This window comes from Bos indicus, chromosome 21 (genome assembly GCF_029378745.1).
Source record: "Bos indicus isolate NIAB-ARS_2022 breed Sahiwal x Tharparkar chromosome 21, NIAB-ARS_B.indTharparkar_mat_pri_1.0, whole genome shotgun sequence".
Taxonomy (NCBI): Eukaryota; Metazoa; Chordata; class Mammalia; order Artiodactyla; family Bovidae; genus Bos; species Bos indicus.
This window is the reverse complement of record NC_091780.1, coordinates 5,100,660-5,127,030: the sequence shown is the minus strand read 5'-3', so window position 1 is coordinate 5,127,030 and position 26,371 is coordinate 5,100,660. Positions and strand designations below refer to the sequence as shown.

The window sequence follows — 26,371 nt, the reverse complement described above, 5'->3', positions numbered from 1 at the left end:
GACAAAGGAGAAGTATTTGAGGCTGTTGGAGAGGGAAGCAGCTGATCTGTGACAGTCTGAATGGAATGAGAATCACACAGACCATCCTTGGGTAGCTGTACATACCCTGGACAGGGACACAAGTCCTCTAGAAAGTGCAGCAGCTGGGAACAATCCCAGGGTGAGGTGTTTTGTTAATTATGGGGAGATGGCCCAAGAGAACGTGAGGGAGGAGATCGTCATGAGAAATGCCTATGGAGGAAAACCAGGCAGCCAAGGAGGCAAGACAATGTTGCTGAGTCACAAACAGGGGGTGGAGCCATCACTGTAATCTCTCCCCACATGCCATCACTGGCAGCTGAAAAACATTGAAAGACCCCAGAAAGGCTGGTCTCTATTGTTTGGAGCAGTAGAGAAGGACACTCTCAGGGTGGCCATTTAAGTGCCTGACATGCCTAGCAATAGAGAAGAGCTCTTTGAGTGCTTTGCCTGAATGGGCCAAGCAACAGAGAGGCACCAGCCAAAGAGGCCTTCTGATTGCAAGTTGCCAGAGGTTAGAAAATACTCGAATAGGGTCATAGCTCCTGTGGCTGAGGCAGTCGGTATCCCTGCACACTTGGTTTTGCCAGGGTCCCTGCGATCCAAGCAGCTGCATCACCTCCATGCTCAATTCTCATTGGGGCAGAGCTGCCAGAGGCTAGAAAAAAATTTAATATCATCATATCTCCTGTGACAGTAGCTGCTGTCACCCCTGTGTACCTGGCATTGCCAGGGTCCCCACGATCCAAGCAACCATGCCACCTCCACGCTTGATCCCCACTGTGATAGAGCTACCAGAGGCTAGAAAAAGCCCCAAGAGCACATTGTTTCATGCTTCCCTAGCCAACAGCTCCCCTAAGTACCTGGTGCTGCCAGGGTCTCTGCGATCCAAGCAGTTGCACCACCCTCATACCTAGTCCTCACTGGGGCAGATCCAAGTCCTCCAGAGCAGCCTCATGACCAAACCTCTGTGGGCGACTCACATGCAGAAGTGGAGATAAAAACACAACTGAAACCCAGGGGCCATGTGGCTAAAGAAGAGGACGCAAAACCTTCCCACCAGCTGCACAAACTACAGATTAAATTCATATGATCAACTAGGAAGACTCTGTGTTTATGGAATATATAAAAGGTCAATGAGAGTTCTCATAAAAGGAAGTACACTAGCTCTGGCAGTTATAGACATTGGAGGAAAGAAAATGCAGGAGTAAGACCAGATTAGAGTCTGAGCTGCACCCACAGCAGGTCCAGAGATCAGCTCAGTGTTGGAGAATAGCCTACAGAGGTGAAATAGACTGTGACCCACAGCAAGGGAAAGGAACCTGACAGCTGAGAACCAAGAAAAATCTTTATAATTATTCTCTTTTGAGTTGTTCTGTAGTTGCTTATCGATTTTTTACTTTTCTTTTTTCCTCTCTGTTGCTGTAGTTGTTGCTTTATTAGAACTATTAAATCTATAGGTTTTGAGAATTTTTTTATATCACACTTTTAATTTTTTAATTTTCTTGTTTCCCTGGTAGCTCAGCTGGTAAAGAATCCACCTGCAATGCAGAAGACCCTGGTTCAATTCCTGGGTCGGGAAGATCTGCTGGAGAAAGGATAGGCTACCCATTCCAGTATTCTTGGGTTTTCCTGGTGGCTCAGCTGGTAAAGAATCTGCTGTGATGTGGGAGACTTGGGTTTGATCTGGGTTGGGAAGATCCCCTGGAGAAGGGAATGGCTACCCACTCCAGTATTCTGGCCTGGAATCCCATGGACTGTATAGACCAAGGGGTTGCAAAGAGTCAGACATGACTTTCACTTTTCTTTAATTTCCTTTATGTACTTCTGCCTCTACGTTGGCCTTATGTGGTTCTGTGGAGGGTTTTCTTATTTTTTAAATTCATTATTTTCTTAATATTTATTCTTTTGTTTGCTTTTCTTGTAGTTATTTTTAATATACATAAATCTTTTTATCTACTTCTATTTAACTTTGCTTTTTTATTCTTTCTTTCTTTCCTTCCTTTTTTTTTTTCTCACCATGTTTGTTAGTCTGATTCATATTTGTTGCTTTATCCCCCAGTTGGCACTGTGCTTTGGTTTTATTTTCCAGTTTTCACTTTAGAAAAAGTTAGTTTTTTTTTTCTTTTTTAAACTGGTTGATATCATTTTGGGTGGTCTATCTCTTGTACTTTCTGTTTTGGACTCTTTTTGTTTTGTTTATGTGTGTATATATTTGTGTATATTCCATTATTTTTGTTATTATTTGCCTGATTTTATATTTGCCATTTGTCTGGGTTTGTCTTTTGTTTCTTGTTTTGTTTTTGGTTTTGTGTGTTTGTTTTAATCCCCTTTAATGCCATAACAAACCACTTGTGGAATCTCAGTTCCCCAGCCATAGATCAGGCCCTGAGCCTTTGGAGTGGGAGCGCTGACTTCAAGACCCAAGGCTGCCAGAAAACTCCTAACCCCAGAGAGTATTAATTACTGAGAACTCTCACGGAGGCCTCCACCTGTATACAAGACTTGGTATCACCCAACTGTTGGCAGTACTCCGTGTAGGACACCTCACCCTAACAAAAAACAAAATAGAAGCACAAATCCAAGCAACAGAAGCAGGATTACCACCTCACACAGCCCTGCCCACCAGAGTGGGTAAAAAGGGGCCACCTCTTCCCACCAGAATACAAGCACAAGTCACATCCAACACAAAGTCCACACAAACCACTGGACCAACCTCACCCATCAAGGGCAGAAACAAAAGGGAAGAAGAAATTTGACCTTGAAGGCTGGGAAAAGGATACCTCAAAAACAATAAGTTAAAAAGAAAAAAAGGAAAAGGCAGAGAAATGTGCAAATGAAGGAACAAGCCAAAAGCACCTAAGACTAAATAAACATAAAGGAAACTGGCAAACTATTTGAAAAATAATTCAGAGTAATGATAGCAAAGATGATCCAAAACCTTGGAAATAGAATGGATAAAATGCAAGAATCAATTAACACATTTAACAAGGATCTAGAAGAAATAAAGAATAAACAGAGACAAATCACACAATTACTGAAATAAAAAATACATTAGAAGGAATCAATGGCAGAATATCTGAGACAGAAGAACTGATAAGTGAGCTGGAAGACAGGATGGTTGCAGATAACTGTCAAAGAGCAGAATAAAGGAAAAGGAATAAGAAGAACTGAGGATAGTCTCAGAGACCTCTGGAACAAAATTAAATGCACCAATATTTGAATTATAGAGGTCCCAGAAGAAGAAGAGAAAAAGAAACGGTGTGAAAAATGTTTTGAAGAGATTACAGTAAAAAAGTTCCCCAATATAGGAAATTCCGGTATAGGATAAATCCAAAGAGGGATCATGCTGAGATATATACTAATCAACTAACAAAGATTAAATACAAAGACTTTTAAAAGCAGCAAAGGAAAAGCAGCAAGTAACATACAAAGGAAATTCCATTGATTAATAGCTGATCTTTCAGCAGAAATTCTGTAATCCAAAAGGGAATGGCAGGATATATTTACAGTACTTAAAGGGGAAAATTTACAAACAGATTACTCTACCCAGCAAAATTGATGGAGAAATAATAAGCTTTACAGAGAAGCAAAATTTAAGAGGATTTAGTACCACCAAAGCAGCTTTACAACACATGTTAAAGGTACTTAAATGGATAAAGAACACAAGAGAAGGAAAAGACCTCCAAAAACAAACTACAAACTATTAAGAAAATTGCAATAGGAACATATATATATAACAATTACTTTTAAAGGAAATGGATTAAATCTTCTACCTAAAAGACAGAATAGCTGAATGGATATAAAATGAGACCTATAAATATTCTGTTTACAAGAGACCCACTTTGGACCTAGAGATGCATACACAGTGAAAGTGGGGGGTGGAAAAAGATATTCCACACAAATGGAAATCAAAAGAAAGCCAGAGTAGCAATTCTCATATCAAACAAAATAGCCCTTAAAATAAAGAATATTATAAGAGATAAGGAAGGATACTACATAATGATCAAGGGATCAATCCCAGAGGAAGACATAACAATTGCAAATATTTATGTACCCAACATAGAAGCATCTCACTACATTAGACAGACACTAACAGACATAAATGAGAAATTGACTGTAACACAATAATAGTAGGGTAACTTATAACCCACTTACACCAATTGATAGTGGATCATCGAAACAGAAAATTAATAAGGAAACATAAGCCTTCAATGATATATTAGACCAGATGGAACTAATTGATATCTTTAGAACATTCCATCCAAATGCAGAAGAATACACTTTCTTCTCAAGTGCACATGGAGTATTCTCCAGGATAGATCACACCTTGGGTCACAAATCAAACCTTAGTAAGTTTAAGAAAACTGAAATTGTGATCAACCATCTTTTCTGACCATAATGCTATGAGACTAGATACCAATTACAGGGGGGGGGGGGGGGGGGGCGGAATATGTTAAAAAAAAAAAACACATGGAGAATAACAATACATTTCTAAATAATGAACAGGTTATTGAAGAAATCAAAAGGGAAAAAAATTCCTAGAAACAGATGACAATGAAAACACAGCAACTCAAAATCTATGGGATGCAACAAAAGCATTTCTAAGGGAAGTTTATAGCAATACAATCCTACCTTAAGACACAAGAAAAATATCAAATAGGCAACCTAACTTTACACCTAAAACAACTGAAAAAAGAAGAACAAGAAAACTCCAAATTTAGTCGGAAAGAAATCATAAAAATCAGAGCAGAAATAAATGAAAAAGAAATGAAGGAAACAGTAGTAAAAACTTAAAACTAAAAGCTGGTTCTCTGAGAAGACAAACAAAATTGACAAATCATTAGCTAGATTCACCAAGAAAAAAACTGAGAAAAATCAAATCAACAAAATTATAAATGAAAAAAGTAGAAGGCACAAGAGAAAAGCAATATATGCCAATAAATTGGGTAACTTAAAAGAAATGGATTGATTTCTTTGAAAGTTCAACCTTCCAAGACTGAACCAGGGTGAAGTAGAAATTATGAACAAGCTGGATACAAGCATTGAAATCACTGACATAGAAACTGTGGTCAAAACACTTCCAACAAACAAAAGCCCAAACTCTTTCAAAAAATTGTAGAGCAAGGAACACTTCCAGACTCATTCAACGAGGCCATCATCATGCTGATACCAAAACCAGACAAAGACAGCACACAGGAAAAGAAAAGTACAGGCCAATATCACTGATGAACATAGATGCGAAATCCTCAACAAACTCCTAGCAAACAGAATTCAAGAATACATTAAAAAGATCACATACTGTTATCAGTTCAGTTCATTTCAGCTCACTCAGTGGTGTTCAACTCTTTGCGAGCCCATGGACGGCAGCATGCCAGGCCTCCCTGTCCATCACTAACTCCCAGAGTTTACTCAAATTCATGTCCATTGACTTGGTGATGCCATCCAACCATCTCATCCTCTGTTGTCCCCTTCTCCTCCTACCTTCAATCTTTCTCAGCATCAGGGTCTTTTCAAATGAGTCAGTTCTTTGTATCAGGTGGCCAAAGTACTGAGTTTCAGCTTCAACATCAGTCCTTCCAATGAACAAGTGACTGATCTCCTTTAGGAAGGACTGGTTGGACCTCCTTGCAGTCCAAGGGACTCTCAAGAGTTTTCTCCAACACCACAGTTCAAAAGCATAAATTCTTTGGCACTCAGCTTTCTTTATAGTCCAACTCTCACATCCATACATGACTACTGGAAAAATCATAGCCTTGACTAGATGGACCTTTGTTGGCAAAGTAATGTCTTTTTAATATGCTGCCTAGGTCGGTCTTAACTTTTCTTCCAAGGGTTTATCACAGAGATGCAAGGATTTTTCAATATACTCAAATCAATTAATGTGCTTCACCATATTAAAAATTCAAAGCTAAGAGCATATGATAATCTCAACAGATAGTAGGAAAACCTTCAACAAAATTCAGCATGCATTTATAATAATAACTCCTCAAAAATCGGTCATAGAGGGAATCTACCTCAACACAAGAAAGGCCACATATAAAAAACTCACAGCGAACGTTATTCTCAATGGTCAAAAGCTGAAAGCATTCCCCCTAAAATCAAGAACAAGAGAAGGGTACCAATTCTCATAACTATTGCCTGACATAGTTCTGGAAGTCCTAGCTATGGCAATCAGAGAAGAAAAAAGAAATAAAATGAATCCAGATTGGAAAAGAAGTAAAACTCTCACTGTTTGCATATGATGTGACACTATATAGAAAACTCTAAAAATACTATCAGAAAATTACTAGAGATGATCGGTGAATTTACCAAAGTCACTGGATACAAAATCAACACACAGAAATCACTTGCATTCTTATACACTAACAGTGAAAAATCAGAAAGACAAATTAAGAAATCAACCTATTTACCATAGCAATAAAATGAAAAAGATATCTACTACTAGAAAAGGCAGAGGAACCAGAGATCAAATTGTCAACACCTGCTGGATCATCAAAAAAGCAAGAGAGTTCCAGAAAAACATCTATTTCTGCTTTATTGACTATTACAAAGCCTTTGACTGTGTGTATCACAATAAACTGTGGAAAATTCTGAAAGATATGGGAATACAAGACCACCTGACCTGCCTCTTGAGAAATTTGTATGCAGGTCAGGAAGCAACAGTTAGAACTGGACATGGGACAACAGACTGGTTCCAAATAGGAAAAGGAGTATGTTAAGGCTGTATATTGTCACCCTGTTCATTTAACTTCTATGCAGAGTACATCATGAGAAATGCTGGGCTGGAAGAAGCACAAGCTAGAATCAAGATTGCTGGGAGAAATATCAATAACCTCAGATATGCAGATGACACCACCCTTATGGCAGAAAGTGAAGGAGAACTAAAAAGTCTCTTGATGAAGGTGAAAGAGGAGAGTGAAAATGTTGGCTTAAAACTCAACATTCAGAAAACGAAGATCATGTCATCTGGTCCCATCACTTCATGGAAAATAGATAGGGAAACAGGGGAAACAGTTTCAGACTTTGTTTTTTTTGGGCTCCAAAATCACTGCAGATGGTGACTGCAGCCATGAAATTAAAAGACGCTTACTCCTTGGAAGGAAAGTTATGACCAACCTAGATAGCATATTGAAAAGCAGAGACATTACTTTGCCAAGAAAGGTCCATCTAGTCAAGGCTATGGTTTTTCCAGTGGTCATGTATGGATGTGAGAGTTGGACTGTGAAGAAAGCTAAACGCTGAAGAATTGATGCTTTTGAACTGTGGTGTTAGAGAAGACTCTTGAGAGTCCCTTGGACTGCAAGGAGATCCGACCAGTCCATTCTGAAGGAGATCAGTCCTGGGATTTCTTTGGAAGGAATGATGTTAAAGCTGAAACTCCAGTACTTTGGCCACCTCATGCAAAGAGTTGACTCATTGGAAAAGACTCTGATTCTGGGAGGGATTGGGGGCAGGAGGAGAAGGGGACAACAGAGGATGAGATGGCTGGATGGCATCACTGACTCGATGGACATGAGTCTGAGTGAACTCCGGGAGTTGGTGATGGACAGGGAGGCCTGGCGTGCTGAGATTCATGGGGTCGCAAAGAGTCGGACACGACTGAGCGACTGAACTGAACAGAAACCTACCTAAAAATTCTTTGTATTGCTACAAACAAACTAGTGGAGGTGATGGAATGCCATCTGAGCTATTTCAAATCCTAAAAGATGATGCTATTAAAGCACCGTTCTCAATATGCCAGCAAATTTGGAAAACTAAGTAGTGACCACAGGACTGGCAAACATCAGTTTTCACTCCAATCCCAAAGAAAGGCAATGCCAAAGAATGTTCAAATATTCACACAATTACAATTATTTCAAACGCTGGCAAGGTAATGGTCAAAATCCTTCAAACTAGGCTTCAGCGGTACATGAAATGAGAACTTCCAGATGTACAATCTGGATTTAGAAAAGGTTGAGGAAGCAAAGATCAAATTGTCATCATTTGCTGAAACAAAGAAAAAGCAAAAGAATTCCAAAACAACATCTATTTTTGCTTCCTTGACTGTGCTCAAGCTATTGACTCCATGGATGACAACAAACTGTGGAATATTCTTGAAGAGATGGGAAAACCAGACCACCTTACCTGCCTCCTGAGAAACCTGTGTACAGGTCAAGAAGCAACAGCTAGAGCTGACATGGAACAATGGATTGGCTCAAAATTGGGAAAGGAGTATGTCAAGGCTTCATATAGTCACCCTGGCTTATTTAAGTTTTATACAGAGTACATCATAAGAAATGCTAGGCTGGATGACTCACAAGCTGGAATCAAGATTGCCAGGAAAAATATCAACAACCTCAGATATGCAGATGATATCATTTTAGTGGCAGAAAGTAAAGAGGAACTAAAGAATCTCTTGATGAAGGTAAAACATGGGAATGTAAAATGTGACTTAAAACTCAGTGTTCAAAAAACGAAGATCATGGCAACTGGTTCCAACACTTCATAGCAAACAAATGGGGTAAAAGTGAAAACCGTGTCAGATTTCATTTCCTCGAGCTCCAAAATCAATGTGGATGGTGACTATAGCTATGAAATTAAAAGACACATGCTCCTTGGAAGAAAAGCTATGATAAAACTAGACAGTGTATTACAAAATAGAAACATCAGTTTGTTGATAAAGGTCTGTATAGTCAGTTCAGTTCAGTCGCTCAGTCATGTCCGACTCTTAGGCAGCATGCCAGGCCTCCCTGTCCATCACTAACTCCCAGAGCTTACCCAAACTTATGTCCACTGAGTTGATGATACCACCCAACCATCTCATCTTCTGAGGTCCCCTTATCCTCCCACCATCAATCGTTCCCAGCATCAGGGTCTTTTCAAATGAGTCAGTTCTTCGCATCAGGTGGCCAAAGTATTGGAGTTTCAGCTTCAACATCAGTCCTTCCAATGAACACTCAGGACTGATTTCCTTTAAGATGGACTTGCTGGATCTCCTTGCAGTCCAAGGGACTCTCAAGAGTCTTCTCCAACACCACAGTTCAAAAGCATCAATTCTTTGGTGCTCAACTTCCTGTATAGTCTAACTCTCATATCCATACATGACTACTGAAAAAACAATAGCCTTGACTAGATGGACCTTCGTTGGCAAAGTAATGTCTCTGCTTCTGAATATGCTATCTAGGTTGGTCATAACTTTCCTTCCAAGGAGCAAGCGTCTTTTAATTTCATGGCTGCAATCACCATCTGCAGTGATTTTGGAGCCCCCAAAAATAAAGTCAGCCACTGTTTCCCCATCTATTTGCCATGAAGTGATGGTGTAATCTTAATTTTCTGAATGTTGAGCTTTAAGCTAACTTTTTCACTCTCCTCTATCAATTTCATCAAGAGGCTCTTTAGTTCTTCTTCGCTTCTTGCCATAACAGTGGTGTCATCTGTATATCTGAGGTTATTGATATTTCTCCTGGGAATCTTGATTCCAGCTTGTGCTTCTTCCAGCCCAGCGTTTCTCATGATGCACTCTGCATATAAGTTAAATAAGGAAGGTGACAATATACAGCCTTGATTCACTCCTTTTCCTTTTTTGGAACCAGTCTGTTGTTTCATGTCCAGTTCTAACTGTTGCTTCCTGACCTGCATACAGATGTCTCAGGAGTCAAAGCTATGTAAAGTCAAAGCTATGGTTTTTCCAGGAGTCAAGTAGGGATGTGAGAGTTGGAGTATAAAGAAGGTTGAGCACTGAAGAACTGATACTTTTGAAATGTGGTGCTGGGGAAGACTCTTGAAAGTCCCTAGGAAATCAAACCAGTCAATCCTAAAGGAAATCAACCCTGAATATTCATTGGAAGGACTAGTGCTCTAGCTGAAACTCCAATACTTTGGCTATCTGATGTGAAGAGCCAACTCATTGGGAAAGACCCTGATTCTGGGAAAGATTGAGGACAAGAGAAGGGAGCGACAGAGGTTGAAGTGGTTGGATAGCATCACTGACTCAATGGACATGAGTTTGAGCAAACTCAGGGAGATAGTGAAGGACAGAGAAACCTGATGTATTTGAGTTCATGGGGTTGCAAAGAGTTGAGCACATGTTAGTGACTAAACAACAACAACAAGGAGACAAAAGAGCTGTATCCAGAAAACTATAAGACACTGATGAAAGAAATCAAGGATGACATAAAGAAATGGAGAGATATTCCACGTTCCTGGGTTGGAAGACTCAATATTGTCAAAATACTACAAAATGCAATTTACAGATTCAATGCTATCCTTATCTAATTACCAGTGGCACTTTTCACACAGAAATATGACCAAAATATCACAATTCATATGGAAGCACAAAAGACCTGAATAACCAAAGCAATCTTGAGAAAAACCTACCCACCAAGGGGTAACTTATTTTTACAAAGGAATAACATACTATGGTCCAAAGATATCCTCTTCAGTTAATGCTGCTTGGAAACTGGACAACTACATGTAAAAAAATAAAATTGGAATACTTCCTAACACCATACACAAAATTAAACACAAAATGGGTTAAAGACTTAAACTAGTTCTGGTAAGACCAGAAACTATAAAACTCTTTGAGGAAAACACAGGCATAACACTCTATGACATAAATCACAGCAAGATCCTCCATGATCCACCTCCAATGGAAATAACAAAAACAAACAAGTGGGACCTAATTAAACCGAAAGCTTTTGCACATCAAAGGAAAGTATAAACATGGTGAAAAGACAGCCCTCAGAATGGGAAAAAATAATAGCAAATGAAACAACTGACAAAGGATTAATTTCCAAAACATACAAGCAGTTCACACAACTCATTACCCATAAAACAAACAGTCCAATCAAAAAATAGGCAAAAGACCTAAACAGACATTTATCCAAAGACATACAGATGGCTAATAAACACATGAAAGATGCTCAACATAGCTCATTACTAGAGAAATGAAAATCAAAACCACATGAGATATCATCTTACACCAGTCAGAATGGCTATCATCAAGAAATCTACAAATAAATACTCCACAGGGTGTGGAGAAAAGGGAACCCTCTTCCACTGTTGGATGGAATATAAATTGATACAGCAGTATTTACAATAGCTAGGACTGAGCTTCTCTTGTAGCTCAGTTGGTAAAAAGAATCTGCCTGCAATGCAGGCGACCTGGGTTCAATTCCTGTGTTGAGAAGATCCCCTGGAGAAGGAAATGGCAGTATTCTTGCCTGGAGAATCCCATGGACAGAGGAGCTGGCAGACTACAGTCCATGGGGTCACAGAGAGCCAGACACGACTTAGTGACTAAACCACCACCAGGATATTGGAAGCATCCTAAATGTCCATCATCAGATGAATTGGTAAAGAAGTTGTGGTACATGTATGCAATGGAACATTACTCAGCCATAATAGGAGACCATAATAGCCAAAAAGGAGCCCATTTGAGTCAGTTCTAATGAGGTGGATGAACCTAGAGCCTATTTTGCAGAGTGAAGTAAGTCAGAAAAAGAAAAACAAATGTCGTATGTTAATGCATATGCATGGGATCTATAATGATCATACTGATGAATCTATTTTTAGGGCAGTGTGTGCTTCCTACATGGAACTACTGATAAAGAACTTGCCTGCCTAGGCAGGAAACTTAAAAGACATGGTCCTTGGGTTAGAAAGATCAAGAGATGCCAGTTCAAGCCCTGGTTTGGGAAGATCCTCTGCAGGAGGGCATGGTAACCCCCTCCAGTATTCTTGCCTGGATAATCTCATGGACAGAGGAGCTTGGTAGGCTACATCCATAGGGTTGCAAAGAGCCAGACACAACTGAAGTGACTTAGCACACAATGGATACACAGACATCAAGAATAGATATGGACAGGGGTTTGGTGAGGGGAGGAAAGAGAGGGTGGGATATGTGGAGAGGGTAACAAGGACTCATACACATTTCCATATGTAAAACTGATAGTCAATGGGAATTTCCTCTGTAACAACTTAAGAGGAATGAGACTGGGAGGGAGATAGGAGGGAGGTTTAAAGGGAAGGCACATAAGTATACTTATGGCTGATTCATGTTGATGTTTGGCAGAAACCAGCACAATATTGCAGAGCAATTATCTTTCAACTAAAAATAATTTTAATTATATAAAAATAAAATAAATGTACAACTAGGAAAAATACTTGCAATCAAATGTTACAGACAAATAATTAAATTTCCTTTTGAATAAAGATCTCATTCAGCTTATATTAAAATGTAAAAATATAATTCACAAAAGGAAAAAAAAATTAATTTTTAAAATGTTTGAGACAACTTCAAATCTCCATATGTTCTTAATTATAGTCAAGGAGAAATATCCTGATGTTGCCACAAAAGCACTCAAACGCCTGCTTCCATTATCAAGATCCTATCTTTTTGAAGCAGGTTTGTTTGCAGTAATAGCAACCAAAACAAGATATTGGAGGAGACTTGGACATAAGCTACATGTTTCAGGTGTCACTGTCTCCCATCACGCCCAGATGGGACTGTCTAGTTGTAGGAAAACAAGCTCAGGGTTCCCAATAATTCTGCATAATGGTGTGTTGTATAATCATTTCACTATATATCACAATGTAATAATAGAAATAAAGTGAACAATAAGTGTAATGTGCTTGAATCATCCCAAAACCAATATCCCAGCCCTCTTCTGTGGAAAAATTATTTTCCATGAACTGGTCCCTGGTGCCAAAAAGATTGGAAACTGCTGCTATAGAAGACATGTTTCAATTGAATACTCTGTCAAACACTTTACTACTGCCTCATTATTAAAAACCACAGTTTCTAAAAATTCACTTGCCCTGATTCTAATTCAGATCCCCAAGAATTGAGTTTCTGCTGTTATTTTACAGAAGAAAAAGGGAAAAAGAAAATATACAGCTTTTTTTTTTAAATGAGTACAACTGATTTACAATGTTATGTTATTTTCAGGTGTACCCTAAAGTGAAAGTGAAAATATATATGTATATACATATATCCATCCCTTTTGAGATTCTTCTCCATATATATTATTATGAATATTGAGTAGAGTTCCTTGTGCTACACAGTAGGTCCTTACTAGTTATCTATTATATTTATATATATAACTATTTCTGTTTATAACTAGGTTAATTTGTACTCTTTTTTTTTTTTTTTTTTTTTAGATTTGAATATAAGCAATATCTTGGGCTTTCCAGGCAGCTCAGTGGTAAAAAAAATCTGCCTGCCAATGAGGGAGATGTGGGCTTGATCCCTGCATCAGGAAGATCCCCTGGAGAAGGAAATGGAAACGCACTCCAGTATTCTTTCCTGGGAAATCCTATGGACAGAGAGAAGCCTGGCAAGCTACAGTCCATAGGGTAGCAAAAGTGTCAGACACAGCTTAGTGACTAAACAACAACATAAGAAATATCATATGATGTTTTTCTTTCAATATCTGACTTACTTCACTCAGTATGAAACTTCTACGTTCATCTGTGTTGCTGAAAACAGCATTATTTAGTTCTTTTTAATGGCTGAGTAATACTCCATTGAGTATATGTACCACATTGTCTTTGTCCATTCATTTGTCAATGGGCATTTAGATTGCTTCCATATTCTGGTTATTGTATATAGTATTGGGGTACATATGTCCTTTTGACTTATGGTTTTCTCTAGATATATGCCCAGAAGTGGGATTGCTGGATTATATGATAATTCTATTTTTAGGTTTTTAAGGAACCTCCATACTGTTCTCCACAGTGGCTGTACCAATTTATACTCCTACCAACAGTGTAGGTAAATGATGGCCATTCTGCTTGATGTGAAGTGATATTACATTATAATTTCCATTTCTCTAAAAATTAGTGATGTTGAGCATCTTTTCATGTCTATTTTGGCTATCTAATGCCTTTTTTGGAGAGATATTTATTTATATTTTCAGCCCATTTTATGATTGGGTTGTTTTCTGATATTGGGTTGCATTAGCTATTTGCATATTTTTGACCCTTTGTCAGTTGCTCTGTTTGCAAATATTTTCTCCCATTCTGTGAGTTTTCTTTTTGTTTTGTTTATAGTTTCCTTTGCTGTACAAAAGCATTTAAATTTAATTAGGTCTTATTAGTTTATTTTTGTTTTTATTTCCACTACTCTAGGAAATGAACCAGAAAACCTGTACTCAGAAAACTATAAAATACTGATGAAAGATATCAAAGATGATATAAACAGATGGTGAGATGTACCATCCTCTTAGATTAGAAAAATTAATATTGTCAAAATAACTACACTACCCAAAGCAATCTACAGATTCAATACAATCCCTATCAAATTACCAAAGGCATTTTTCACAAAATTAGAACAACAAATTTTATAAACTGTATGGGAACAGGAAAGACCCCAAATAAATCTTTGGCAAGATTGCTATGGCAATCTTGAGAAAGAAAAACAACGGAGTTGGAGGAATCAGCCTTCCTGACTTCAAAGTATACTACAAAGCTACAGTAGTCAAAGCACTATGGCACAACCACAAAAAGAGAAATGTAAATCTATGGAACAGGATAGGAAGTCCAGAGACAAACTCATACAACTATGGTCAACTAATCTATGACCAAAGATGCAAGAATACACAACGGGGAAAAGACAGTTCCATCAATCAGTGGTCTGGGAAAACCGGAAAGCTACATGCAAGTGAATGAAATTAGGACACCCTGTAACACTATAAAATGATGTAAACTCAATATTGATTAAAGACCTAAATGTAAGCCTGGATATTATAAAACTCTTAATGGAAAACATAGGCGGAACATTCTCTGACATAAACGGCAGCAATACCTTAATTGTACTCCCTTTTTGGTATGCACCCTTCCTCCTGAAGTATGCCCCCTTGTGTGCTCAGTTACAGACACAGAGGTGGCTGAATGTTGCACCATGGCCCACACCTGCTATAGCAGGTCTTCCCCATCCTTGGGTGTGTGATTCCGCCCTGATTCAAACAAAAGATTCTTTTGAAGAGTTCAGAGCAGGCCAATCATAGATGAATCTTTTTGCCTAGGTTTTTGAAAACATGCAGAGAGAATCCTTATGTAAATTGAAATATACCTGTGAAGGTTTATAGAAACTTCAAACCCAGTTACTATGATGAAAAGGTAGGCTTTACTGACAAATTTTTCATGCACACATTTCCTCAAGATGTCCCTGAAGCCTGTACATATATGTCCTCTCTCTCTTTCCTCTTGATCCCCTAAGATGCAGGAGCTGGTTTCACTCTGGTGGATTCCCTAGCCCCCTACACAGTCCCACTCCAACACACAGTTTCTAGCAGATGAATACAGAGTGTGTGTGATTTTCTTACCATGATTGTGACTGATACATAACACAACAGCCACATTCCTCCTACCTCCTCCCAACCATCCTGGAGGTGGCCACTCTGATGGAAAGGCCTGGACATCCTTTACCTCCAGCTCCAGTGCCTGGAACATGGCATGACCCAGGCCAACAGCAAGTGGCTGGGAGCCTGGGTAATGGAAGAGAGAGGCACACACATGCAGGCATTTCTGCTGCAGGAGACAAGCATATCTCCAAAGCTTGCACAATTGGCCTGGAGATGTAAGGACATAAAGCTCAGATGTAAGAGATGTAAGGACAATAAGCACAGGGGGAAGGGCAAGCAAGAAAGCTCTAGCTGTGTGGAGGAGCCTTTTCTGCCTTCTCATCTGGCCCTGATATCTGGAAGACTTGGAGCACTAAAGGAGGGCAAAGCTAAATTCCTGAAGGTTCAGTGCTTCACATATCTGCTCAGGCTCAATCTCAGTATTCACAGCATGTAGAATTATAATAAAATAATAACAAATAATGATTCTCATCACCCAGGACTCTGAATTCACCCCTTTAAGTTCCCCTGCCAATTCTTTCTGGAACAGCTCTTGGCTTCCATCACTGTCAAAGATTAGCTGAGTTAAACCATTCTCCTCACATGTTTTGGTATTGGATTATGAATTTAAGATATACCATTTATAAATGATATTTTTCCTTTAAATATACTTGGCTATGATTTCTGTATTGAACAAGTAGGCCTGCATAACCAGGTGCCAACAGACTCTGCCAAACAAAACTGGGGTGGCCAAACTATACTCCTGCACCTGTGTTTTGTGCCTTAAAGGCAGAAGAGAAAATTCAACTGCTAGGCATTTGCATACCTTCTCTTTGTGGGCTTTCCCTCTTGTAAGTGAGACATTTCTAGGCCTAAAGTGCAAACACAGATCATTCATTATATTAATAGAGAAAATTTTGATTCATTTTTCTTCCTTTTAATTTCTACCTTCCTCAGATTATTTATTTATTTATTTGGCCATGACACATGGCTATCAGGATCTTTCAGGACCAGGGATTAAACCCAGGCCCACAGCAGTGAAAGCACTGAATCCTAACCATTGGACCAAGAATTCTCTGGTCCATTTTTCTAAGAGTGGTTTTTGGTTTTTCAATTTTCATTCTGTTTTATATTGCTTTGTGTGTGTGCCAAGTTGCTTCATTCATATCCAATTCTTTGTGACCTTAAGGACTATAGCCCACCAGGCTCCTCTGTGCATAGGATCCTTCAGGCAAGAATACTGGAGTGGGTTGCCATGCCCTCCTCCAGGGGATCTTCTCGACCCAGGTATTGAACCTGCATCTCTTATGTCTCCTGCATTGGCAGATGGGTTCTTTACCACCAGACCACCTGTGGAGAAGGAAATGGTAACCCACTCCAGTATTCTTGCCTGGAGAATCCCATGGACGGAGGAGCCTGGCAGGCTACAGTCTTTGGGGTCTCAAGAGTCGGACACAACTTAGTGACTAAACAACCACCACCACCAGCACCAGCACCACCTGGGAAGCCCTTATATTGCTCTATATCATTTCTATTTTGGATCCTACTTGGAATATTCATCATTCTTTTCTATTTATAGCATCCTTTCAGGTAATTTCTTTTGAGTTTCTATGAATTTTGTTAGTAAGAATTTCCTACTGTAAAAGACTGTAATTATTAGATGCTTCAAAGCAATTTTCCACTGCATTTAGGATTATAGCTAACAGAAGCAGAAGATATTAAGAAGAGATGGCAAGAAGACACAGGAGAACTATACAAAAAAGAGCTTCACGACCCAGATAATCACTATGGTGTGATCACTTACCTGTACATCCTGGAATGTGAAGTCAAGTGGGCCTTAGAAAGCATTAAAACGAACAAAGCTAGTGGAGGTGATGGAATTCCAGTTGAGCTATTTCAAATCCTGAAAGATGATGCTGTGAAAGTGCTGCACTCAATAGGCCAGCAAATTTGGAAAACTCAGCAATGGCCACAGGACTGGAAAAGGTCAGTTTTCATTCCAATCCCAAAGAAAGGCAATGCCAAAGAATGCTCAAACTACCACACAATTGCACTCATCTCACATGCTAGTAAAGTAATGCTCAGAATTCTGCAAGCCAGGCTTCAGCAATACGTGAACAGTGAACTTCCAGATGTTCAAGCTGGTTTTAGAAAAGGCAGAGGAACCAGAGATCAAATTGCCAACATCTGCTGGATCATCAAAAAAGCAAGAGAGTTCCAGAAAAAACATCTATTTCTGCTTTATTGACTATGCCAAAGCCTTTGACTGTGTGGATCACAATAAACTGTGGAAAATTCTGAAAGAGATGGGAATACCAGACCACCTGACCTGCCTCTTGAGAAACCTATATGCAGGTCAGGAAGCAACAGTTAGAACTGGACATGGGACAACAGACTGGTTCCAAATAGGAAAAGGAGTACGTCAAGGCTGTATATTGTCACCCTGCTTATTTAACTTATACGCAGAGTACATCATGAGAAACACTGGGCTGGAAGAAGCACAAGCTGGAATCAAGATTGCTGGGAGAAATATCAATAACCTCAGATATGCAGATGACACCACCTTTATGGCAGAAAGTGAAGAGGAACTAAAGACCCTATTGATGAAAGTGAAAGAGGAGAGTGAAAAAGTTGGCTTAAAGCTCAATATTCAGAAAACTAAGATCATGGCATCTGGTCCCATCACTTCATGGGAAATAGACGGGAAACAGTGGCTGACTATTTTTCTGGGCTCCAAAATCACTGCAGATGGTGATTGCAGCCATGAAATTAAAAGATGCTTGCTCCTTGAAAGGAAAGTTATTACCAACCTGGACAGCATATTGAGAAGCAGAGACATTACTTTGCCAACAAAGTCTGTCTAGTCAAGGCTATGGTTTTTCCAGTGGTCATGTGTGGATGTGAGAGTTGGACTATAAAGTAAGCTGAGGGCCAAAGAATTGATGCTTTTGAACTGTGGTGTTGGAGAAGACTCTTGAGAGTCCCTTGGACTCCAAGGAGATCCAACCAGTCCATCCTAAAGGAGATAAGTCCTGGGTATTCATTGGAGTGACTGATGTTGAAGCTGAAACTCCAATACTTTGGCCACCTGATGTGGAGAGCTGACTCATTGGAAAAGGCCCTGATGTTGGGAAAGATTGAGGGCAGGAGGAGAAGGGGACGACAGATGATGAGATGGTTGGATGCACCACCGACACAATAGACATGGGTTTGGGTAAGCTCTGAGAGTTCGTGATGGAGCGGGAGGCCTGGCGTCACAAAGAGTCGGACATTACTGAGCGACTGAACTGAACTGAATATTCCATTGTGTGTGTGTGTGTGTGTGTGTGTGTGTGTGTGTGTGTATATATATATATATATATATATATATATATATATACCACAACTTCTTGATACATTCATCTGTCAGTGGACATCTAGGTTGCTTCCATGTTCTAACTATTGTAAATAGTGTTGCAATGAACATTGGGGTACATATGACTTTTTCAATTTTGGTTTCCTCAGGGTATGTGCCTAGGAGTTGGATTGCTGGGCCATATGGTGGTTTTATTCCTGGTCTTTTAAGGATTCCCCCTATCATCTTCCATAGTGCCTGTATCAATTTATATTCCCACCAACAGTGCAAGAATATTCCCTTTTCTCCACACCTTCCCCAGCATTTATTATTTGTAGACTTTTTGATGATGGCCACTCTGACTGGTGTGAGGTGATATCTCACTGTAGTTTTGATTTGCATTTCTCTAATAATCAGCGACATGAGCATCTTTTCATGTGTTTGTTAGCCTTCTGTATGTCTTCTTTGGAGAAATGGCTGTTTAGGTCTTTTTCCCACTTTTTTATTCGGTTGTTTGTTTTCTCTGATATTGAGTTGTATATTGGAACTGATTGTATATTTTGGAAATTAATCCTTTGTCAGTTGTTTCATTTGCTGTTATATTCTCCCATTCCAAGGGTTGTCTTTCCACCTTGTTTATATAGTTTCCTTAGCTGCGCAAAAGCTTTTACATTTCATCAGGTCCCACTTGTTTAATTTTGTTTTTATTTATATTACTCTAGGAGGTGGTTCATAGAGGATCTTGATTTGATTTATATCAACAAGTTTTCTGTTGATATAGAACAACAATGTCTATTGTTTTCCTCTAAGAGATTTATAGTTTATGGCCTTACATTTATGTCTTTAATCCATTTTGAGTTTATCACTGTGTATGGTGTTATGAAGTGTTCTAATTTCATTCTTTTACATGTAGATGTCCAGTTTTCCCAGCATCACTTATTGAAGAGGTTGTCTTTACTCTATTGTATATTCTTGCCTCCTTTGTAAAAAATAAGGTACCCACAGGTGCATGGGTTTATTTCTGGGCTTTCTATCTTATTCCATTGGTCTATAGTTCTGTTTTTGTGCCAGTACCATACTGTCTTGATGACTGTAGCTTTTTATTATAATCTGAAGTCAGGAAGGTTGATTCCCCCAGCTCCATTCTTCTTTCTCAAGACTGCTTTGGCTATTCAGGGCCTTTTGTGTTTCCACATGAACTGTGAAATTTTTTGTTCTAGTTCTGTAAAAAATGACATTGGTAATTTGATAGAAACTGCATTGAATCTGTAGAATGTATTTGGTAGCATAGTCATTTTCACAATGTTGATTCTTCCTACCCAGGAACATGGAATATCTCTCCGTCTGTTTATGTTGTCTTTGATTTCTTATATCAGTGTCTTATAATTTTCTGTATACAGTTCTTTTGTCTCCTTAGGTAGGTTTATTCCTGATATTTTATAATTTTTTTGCAGTGTTGTATGGTATTGATTCCTTAATTTCCCTTTCTTATTTCATTGTTAGTATAAAGGAATGCAAGTGATTTCTGTGTATTGATTTTGTATCATGCGAATTTGCTAAATTCACTGATTAGCTCTAGTAATTTTTGATAATATCTTTAGGGTTTTTTATATATATTATCATGTCATCTGCAAACAGTGAGAGCTTTACTTCTTCTATTCCTATCTTGATTCCTTTTATTTCTTTTTGTCTCTGATTGCTGTAGCTAGGACTTCCAAAACTATGTTGAATGATAGTGGTAACAGTAGACACCCTTGTCTTGTTCCTGATCTTAGAGGGAATGTTTTCAGTTTTTCACCACTGAGAATAATGTTTGATGTGTGCTTATCATATATGGTCTTTACTATGTTGAGATAGTTTCCTTCTATGCCAATTTTTTCAAGAGTTATTATCATAAATGGGTGCTGAATTTTGTCAAAGGCTTTTTCTGCATCTATTGAGATTATCATACATTTTTATCTTTCAATTTGTTAATATGGTGCTTTGCATTGATTGATTTGTGTATATTGAACAGTTGGAAAAGATCCTGACATTGGGAAAGATTGAAGGTGGGAGGAGAAGGGGATTACAAAGGATGAGATGGTTGGATGGCATCACTGACTCAATGGACATGAGTTTGAGTAAGCTCTGGGAGTTGGTGATGGACAGGGAAGCCTGGCGTGCTGTAGTCCATGGGGTCACAAAGAGCTGGACATGACAGAATGATTGAACTGAACTGAAGAATCCTTTCATTCCTGGAATAACCCCAACTTGATCATGGTGTACGAGCTTTTTAATGTGTTGTTGAATTCTGTTAGCTAAAAGTTTGTTGAGTGTTTTGCATCTATGTTCATCAGTGATATTGGCCTGTACTTTTCTATTTTTGTGTTGTCTTTGCCTGGTTTTGGTATCAGAGTGACAGTGGCCTTGTAGAATGAGTTTGGAAGTGTTTCTTCCTCTGAAATCTTTGAAATAGTTTTAGAAGGATAGGTATTAGATCCTCTAAATGTTTGATAGAATTCACCTGTGAAGCCATCTGGTCCTGGACTTTTGTTTTTTTGATCAAAGTTTTGATTTCAGTGCTTATAACTGGGTTGCTCATAATTTATGTTTCATCCGGGTCCAGTCTTAGAAGACTGAATTATAAGAATCTGTCTTTTTCTTCCAGGTTATCCATTTTATTGCCTTTTTCTTTTTTCATAAAAGTCTTATAATACTTTGTTTTTCTGCCTTGCCTCTTGCAACCTCTTTCTTTTTCATTTCTAATTTTGTTGATTTGATTCTTCTCTCTTTTCTCCTGATGAGTCTGGATAAAGTGGAAGTGAAGTCGCTCAGTCATGTCCGACTCTTAACGACTCCATGGACTACAGCCCACCAGGCCCTCCGTCCATGGGATTTTCCAGGCAAGAGTACTGGAGTGGGGTGCCATTGCCTTCTCTGTTAACAGCAGCTAGGCATATTATATTTACCTGGAGCTGGTATACTTGAAGACAGCCTTAGTGCCCTCAGACACGGCATGCTTGGCCAGCTCCCCAGGTAGCAGCAAGTGCACGGTGGTCTGGATCTCCCTGGATGTGATAGTTGAGCGCTTGTTGTAATGTGCCAGGTGCGATACCTCGCCAGCGATGTGCTCAAAAATGCTGTTGACAAAGGAGTTCATGATTCCCATGGCCTTGGATGAGATGCCAGTGTCCGGATGAACTTGCTTCAGCATCTTGTACACGTACACGGAGTAGCTCTCCTTGCGGCTGCGCTTGCGCTTCTTGCCGTCCTTCTTCTGGGCCTTGGTCACAACTTTTTTAGAGCCCGTTTTAGGGGCAGGAGCAGACTTAGCTGGTTCAGGCATGTCTATAATGACAACATATGTCAGTTTTATTATCTTCTCAAAGAACCAGCTTTTAGTTTTATTAATCTTTACTATTGTTTCTTTCATTTATTTTTCACTTATTTCTGCTCTGATCATGATTTCTTTCCTTGTACTGACTTTGGGGGGTTTTTTGTTCTTCTTTTTCCAGTTGTTTTAGGTATAAAGTTATATTGTCTTTTTGATGTTTTTCTTGTTTGTTGAGGTAGGGTTTTATTGCTATAAACTTACTCTTAGAACTGCTTTTGCTGCATCCATAGGTATTGAGTTGTCGTGTTTTCATTGTCATTCGTTTCTAGGATTTTTTTGATTTCCTGTTTGATTTCTTTAGTAACCTGTTCATTATTTAGAAATGTATTGTTTAATCCCTATGTGTTTGTGACTTTTTACAGTGTTTTTCTTGTAAGTGATATCTAGCCTCATAGCATTGTTGTTGGAAATGTTGCTTGACATGATTTCAATTTTCTTGAATTTACTGAGGTTTGATTTGTGACCCAAGATGTGGTCTCTCCTGGAGAATGTTCCATGTGCACTTGAGAAGTTGTATTCTGCATTTGGATGGAATGTCCTGAAGATATCAATGAGGTCTGCTCATCTAATGTATCATTTAAGACATGTTTCCTTATTAATTTTCTGTTTTGATTATCTGCCCATTGCTGTAAGTGGGGTGTTAAATCTACTACTGTTATTGTTCATTGTCAATTTCTCCTTTTATGTCTGTTAGTGTTTGTCTTATGTATTGAGGTGCTCCTGTGTTGGATGCACAGATATTTACAATGTTATGTCTTCCTCTTGGATTGATCCCTTGATCATCATGTGGTGTCCTTTCTTATGTCTTGTAATCTTCCTTATTTTAAGGTCTATTTTGTCTGATATGAGGATTGCTACTCCAGCTTTCTTTTGCTTCCCATTTGCATGGAATATATTTTTCATCCTCTCACTTTCAATATTTAGGGCTGAAGTGGTTTTCTTGTAGACAGCATATATATGGGTATTGTTTTAGTATCCATTCAGCCAGTCTATGTCTTTTGGTTGGAGCATTTAATTAATTTATATGTAAAGTAATTATTGGTACATATGTTCCTATTGCCATTTTCTTAATTGTTTGGGGTTTGATTTTGTAGATCTTTTTCTTCTCTTGTATTTCCTGACTATATAAGTCCTTTTAACATTTATTGTAAAGCTGGTTTGCTGGTAATGAATTGTCTTAATGTTTGCTTGTTTGAAAAGCTTTTTATTTCTCAATCAATTTTGAATGAGATGCTTGCCAGATCTAGAGTAGTCTTGGTTGTAGATTTTTCCCTTTCAGTACTTTAAATATATCCTGCCATTCCCTTCTGGCTTGCAGAGTTTCTTCTGCAAGATTAGCTGTTAGACATATGGGGCTTGCTTTGTATGTTACTTCTTGCTTTTCCCTTGCTGCTTTTAATTGTCTTTGTGTTTAATCTTTGTCTGATTAGTATGTGCCTTGGTGAGTTTCTCCTTGAGTTTATCCTGTATGGGACTCTTTGTGCCTTTTGGACTTAAATGACTATTTCCCTTGCCATGTTGGAGAACTTTTCAACTATAATTTCTTCAAAAATTTTCTCATACCCTTTCTTTTTCTCTTCTTCTGGGACCACTATAATTCGAATACTGGTGAGTTTAATATTGTCCCAGAGGTCTCTTAGACTATCCTCAGTTCTTTTCACTCTTTTTACTTTATTCTGCTCTTCAGCAGTTATTTCCATGATTTTATCTTCCAGTTCACTGATCCATTACAAATATGGAATGCTCCACAAATTTGCATGTCATCCCTGCCGAGGGGCCATGCTAATCTTCTCTGTATCGTTCCAATTTTAGTATATGTGCTGCTGAAGCAAGCCCTATTTATGTATTCTTAATAAAACTACAGGCTTCCCTGGTGGCTCAGTGGTAAAGAATCTGCTTGCCAAATCAGGAGACAGAGGTTTGATGCCTGGGTTGGGAATGTCCCCTGGATATGGAAATGGCAACCCACTCCAGTATTGTTGCCTGGGAAATCCTATGGACAGAGGAGCCTGGCAGGCTACAGTTAATGGGGTTGCAAAAGAGTCAGACATGACTTAGTGACTAGACAATAATAATGTAAATATAGTTGGATTTTATTTTAGTAGTTCACAAACTATTTCTAAAATATGGGACTGCAAAGCACCCATAGTAGCCAGTACAATTTTGAAAGAGAATAATACCAAAGGTGCAGAACTACAGATCCAATTTCAAGGTTTAGTTTAGAGATGCAGTAAATCCAGACAGTGTGATAAAGACAAACAAGTGGTTAGGATTGAGTCCAGATATGGATTGACGCACATAGGGATAACTGATTTTTGACAAATGTAAGAAGACAACACAGAATGATCCTTTCAACAAATAGTGTGTAAAGATTATCTATCCATATGAAAAAAAATAAATTCTGATGCATATTTTACACTCATACAATTATTACCTCAAAATGGGTTGCTGATCTAAATATAAACCTTAAACCTTAAAAACTTTTAGAAGAAAACATAGGAGAAAATCTTAGATTTGCTGATAAATTTTACATAAAACTACAAAAGCATGATCCATGGAAAAAAATTGATAAACTGGATTTCATCAAAATTGAAAATATCTGTTCTTCTAAAGACACAGTTAAGAAAATGAATGACAAGTGCAGACTAGGAAAAATCACTTGCAATGAACATATTTGATAAAGGGCATGTACCTAAAACAAAAGTACTCACTTTTGCTCTCTGAAATCTTTTCTCCTAATATTGGCCAGAATGGCTCTTTAAAATGCATGTCCATTCACATAACGCCCCTGTAGAGCGTCCAACACTTCCCCAGACTCCTGAAGGCCTTGGTCATCCCCAGCAAGTTTCTCCTGCTGTTTCTCAGGCATGAGAGCTTTAAGTTTTCTGGCCTTCCTCAGTTCCTCCAGAGGCAACCGTGTCTATGTTTCTCTACACCACTGGGTCCTCCCTCTGATGTTACCTCCAAATAGGATACTTCCTCATCTCTGTGCCCCTCCCTTGCTAAACAGTGCCTTGCTCCCCTCTCAGTTGTCAGCTCAAACATCATGCCCCTCAAGATTCCCTTCTTGACCCTCCAGGAGATGCGGTCATGGATTCCCCCAGAATTCTGTGCTTCTCTTTCCCAGTATGTATTACCACCGTGGCTTTTTAAAAATAGTGGTCAGCTTTAATGTTTGTCTACTCAACATGAGGACAATGCCCATTGTCTCAGTAAGAGGCATGGCCCAACAAATAAAAGTATTTACAAATATTTGTTTGAACAATCACAACTGAATGCAGTTGACTTCACAGAATGAATTCTAGGCACAGGCTTTTTGGTTGATAAGTTTAAAACAAAAATGATTCCCACAGATAGATGGAAAGAAAATGAAAGTTTTAAATATTTTGGTTTCCATCTGTGCATCAAATATTCCCATCTGCTCCTAGAAGCAGCTATTAATAGGATTCATTTGCTCATTTGAAAAAGTGACAAGTTCAAATCTCTTAATTTGGGGAACTATCCAAATATCAGTCACAGCATCATTTCTGTTACAGAATGAATGGTTACAGGAATCAGAATCTGGTGACTTAAGCAAAACAGCGTCACACATTTCAGGTGGATTTTCTTGGGACTCAGTACAATTTACAGATGACTGACCACTGGGGTTGAGATTGACGTATCACTAAACTCTTAAAAAAGAAATTGTGGCTATGATACTGCATTTCACTGTTGAATTTATTTCTAATCTCTCCACTATAAATCCTAGTAGTAAGTAGATACTCTTTCAGGGAATTTTACGTTCTCTATAATCTGGATGCAATCCTGGCATTCTGTGCTATCTGTGATAGCCCCTGGGTTTGATGCAAGTGGGCTCTGATGACTCTATTTCTAAAGAGGAATTCATTTACCAGTTATCTTTGGCTGTGATGGAAATGAGAGCCCAGGTGATTCAAAACTAATGGCTCTCACTTGTGCCAAACTGATACAATAATCAGTGGAGGAAACGTGTGTTTCTTTTGTGTAGAAAATAGCACTAGGCATAGTGAAGGGAGAAAAAGCCTACAGTTCAGTGGACTCTATTTTCTCAAAATTATTTGCTAATTAAAAGAAAAGCTTAAATGACTTCTTGATAAGTCATTTAACTGTCTTATGGTTCTAAATATGCATCCCTAGAAAGTTCTCACGGAGAAGGCAATGGCACCCCACTCAAGTACTCTTGCCTGGAAAATCCTACGGACGGAGGAGCCTGGTAGGCTGCAGTCCATGGGGTCGCTCAGAGTCAGACACGACTGAGCGACTTCCCTTTCACTTTTCACTTCATGCACTGGAGAAGGAAAT

The 26,371-nt window shown here is 38.7% G+C and overlaps 1 protein-coding gene and 1 non-coding gene across 3 annotated transcripts in view; both read right to left on the bottom strand.

Moving 5' to 3' along the window:
- Window positions 1–26,371, bottom strand: part of GABRG3 (gamma-aminobutyric acid type A receptor subunit gamma3) — an 846,991-nt gene that overhangs the window by 370,793 nt on the left and 449,827 nt on the right. The gene's annotated exons all lie outside the window — the stretch shown is intronic.
- On the bottom strand, window positions 23,781–23,883 carry LOC139178531 (U6 spliceosomal RNA). The gene has a single exon (XR_011562912.1). It is a non-coding gene; the product is annotated as a U6 spliceosomal RNA (small nuclear RNA).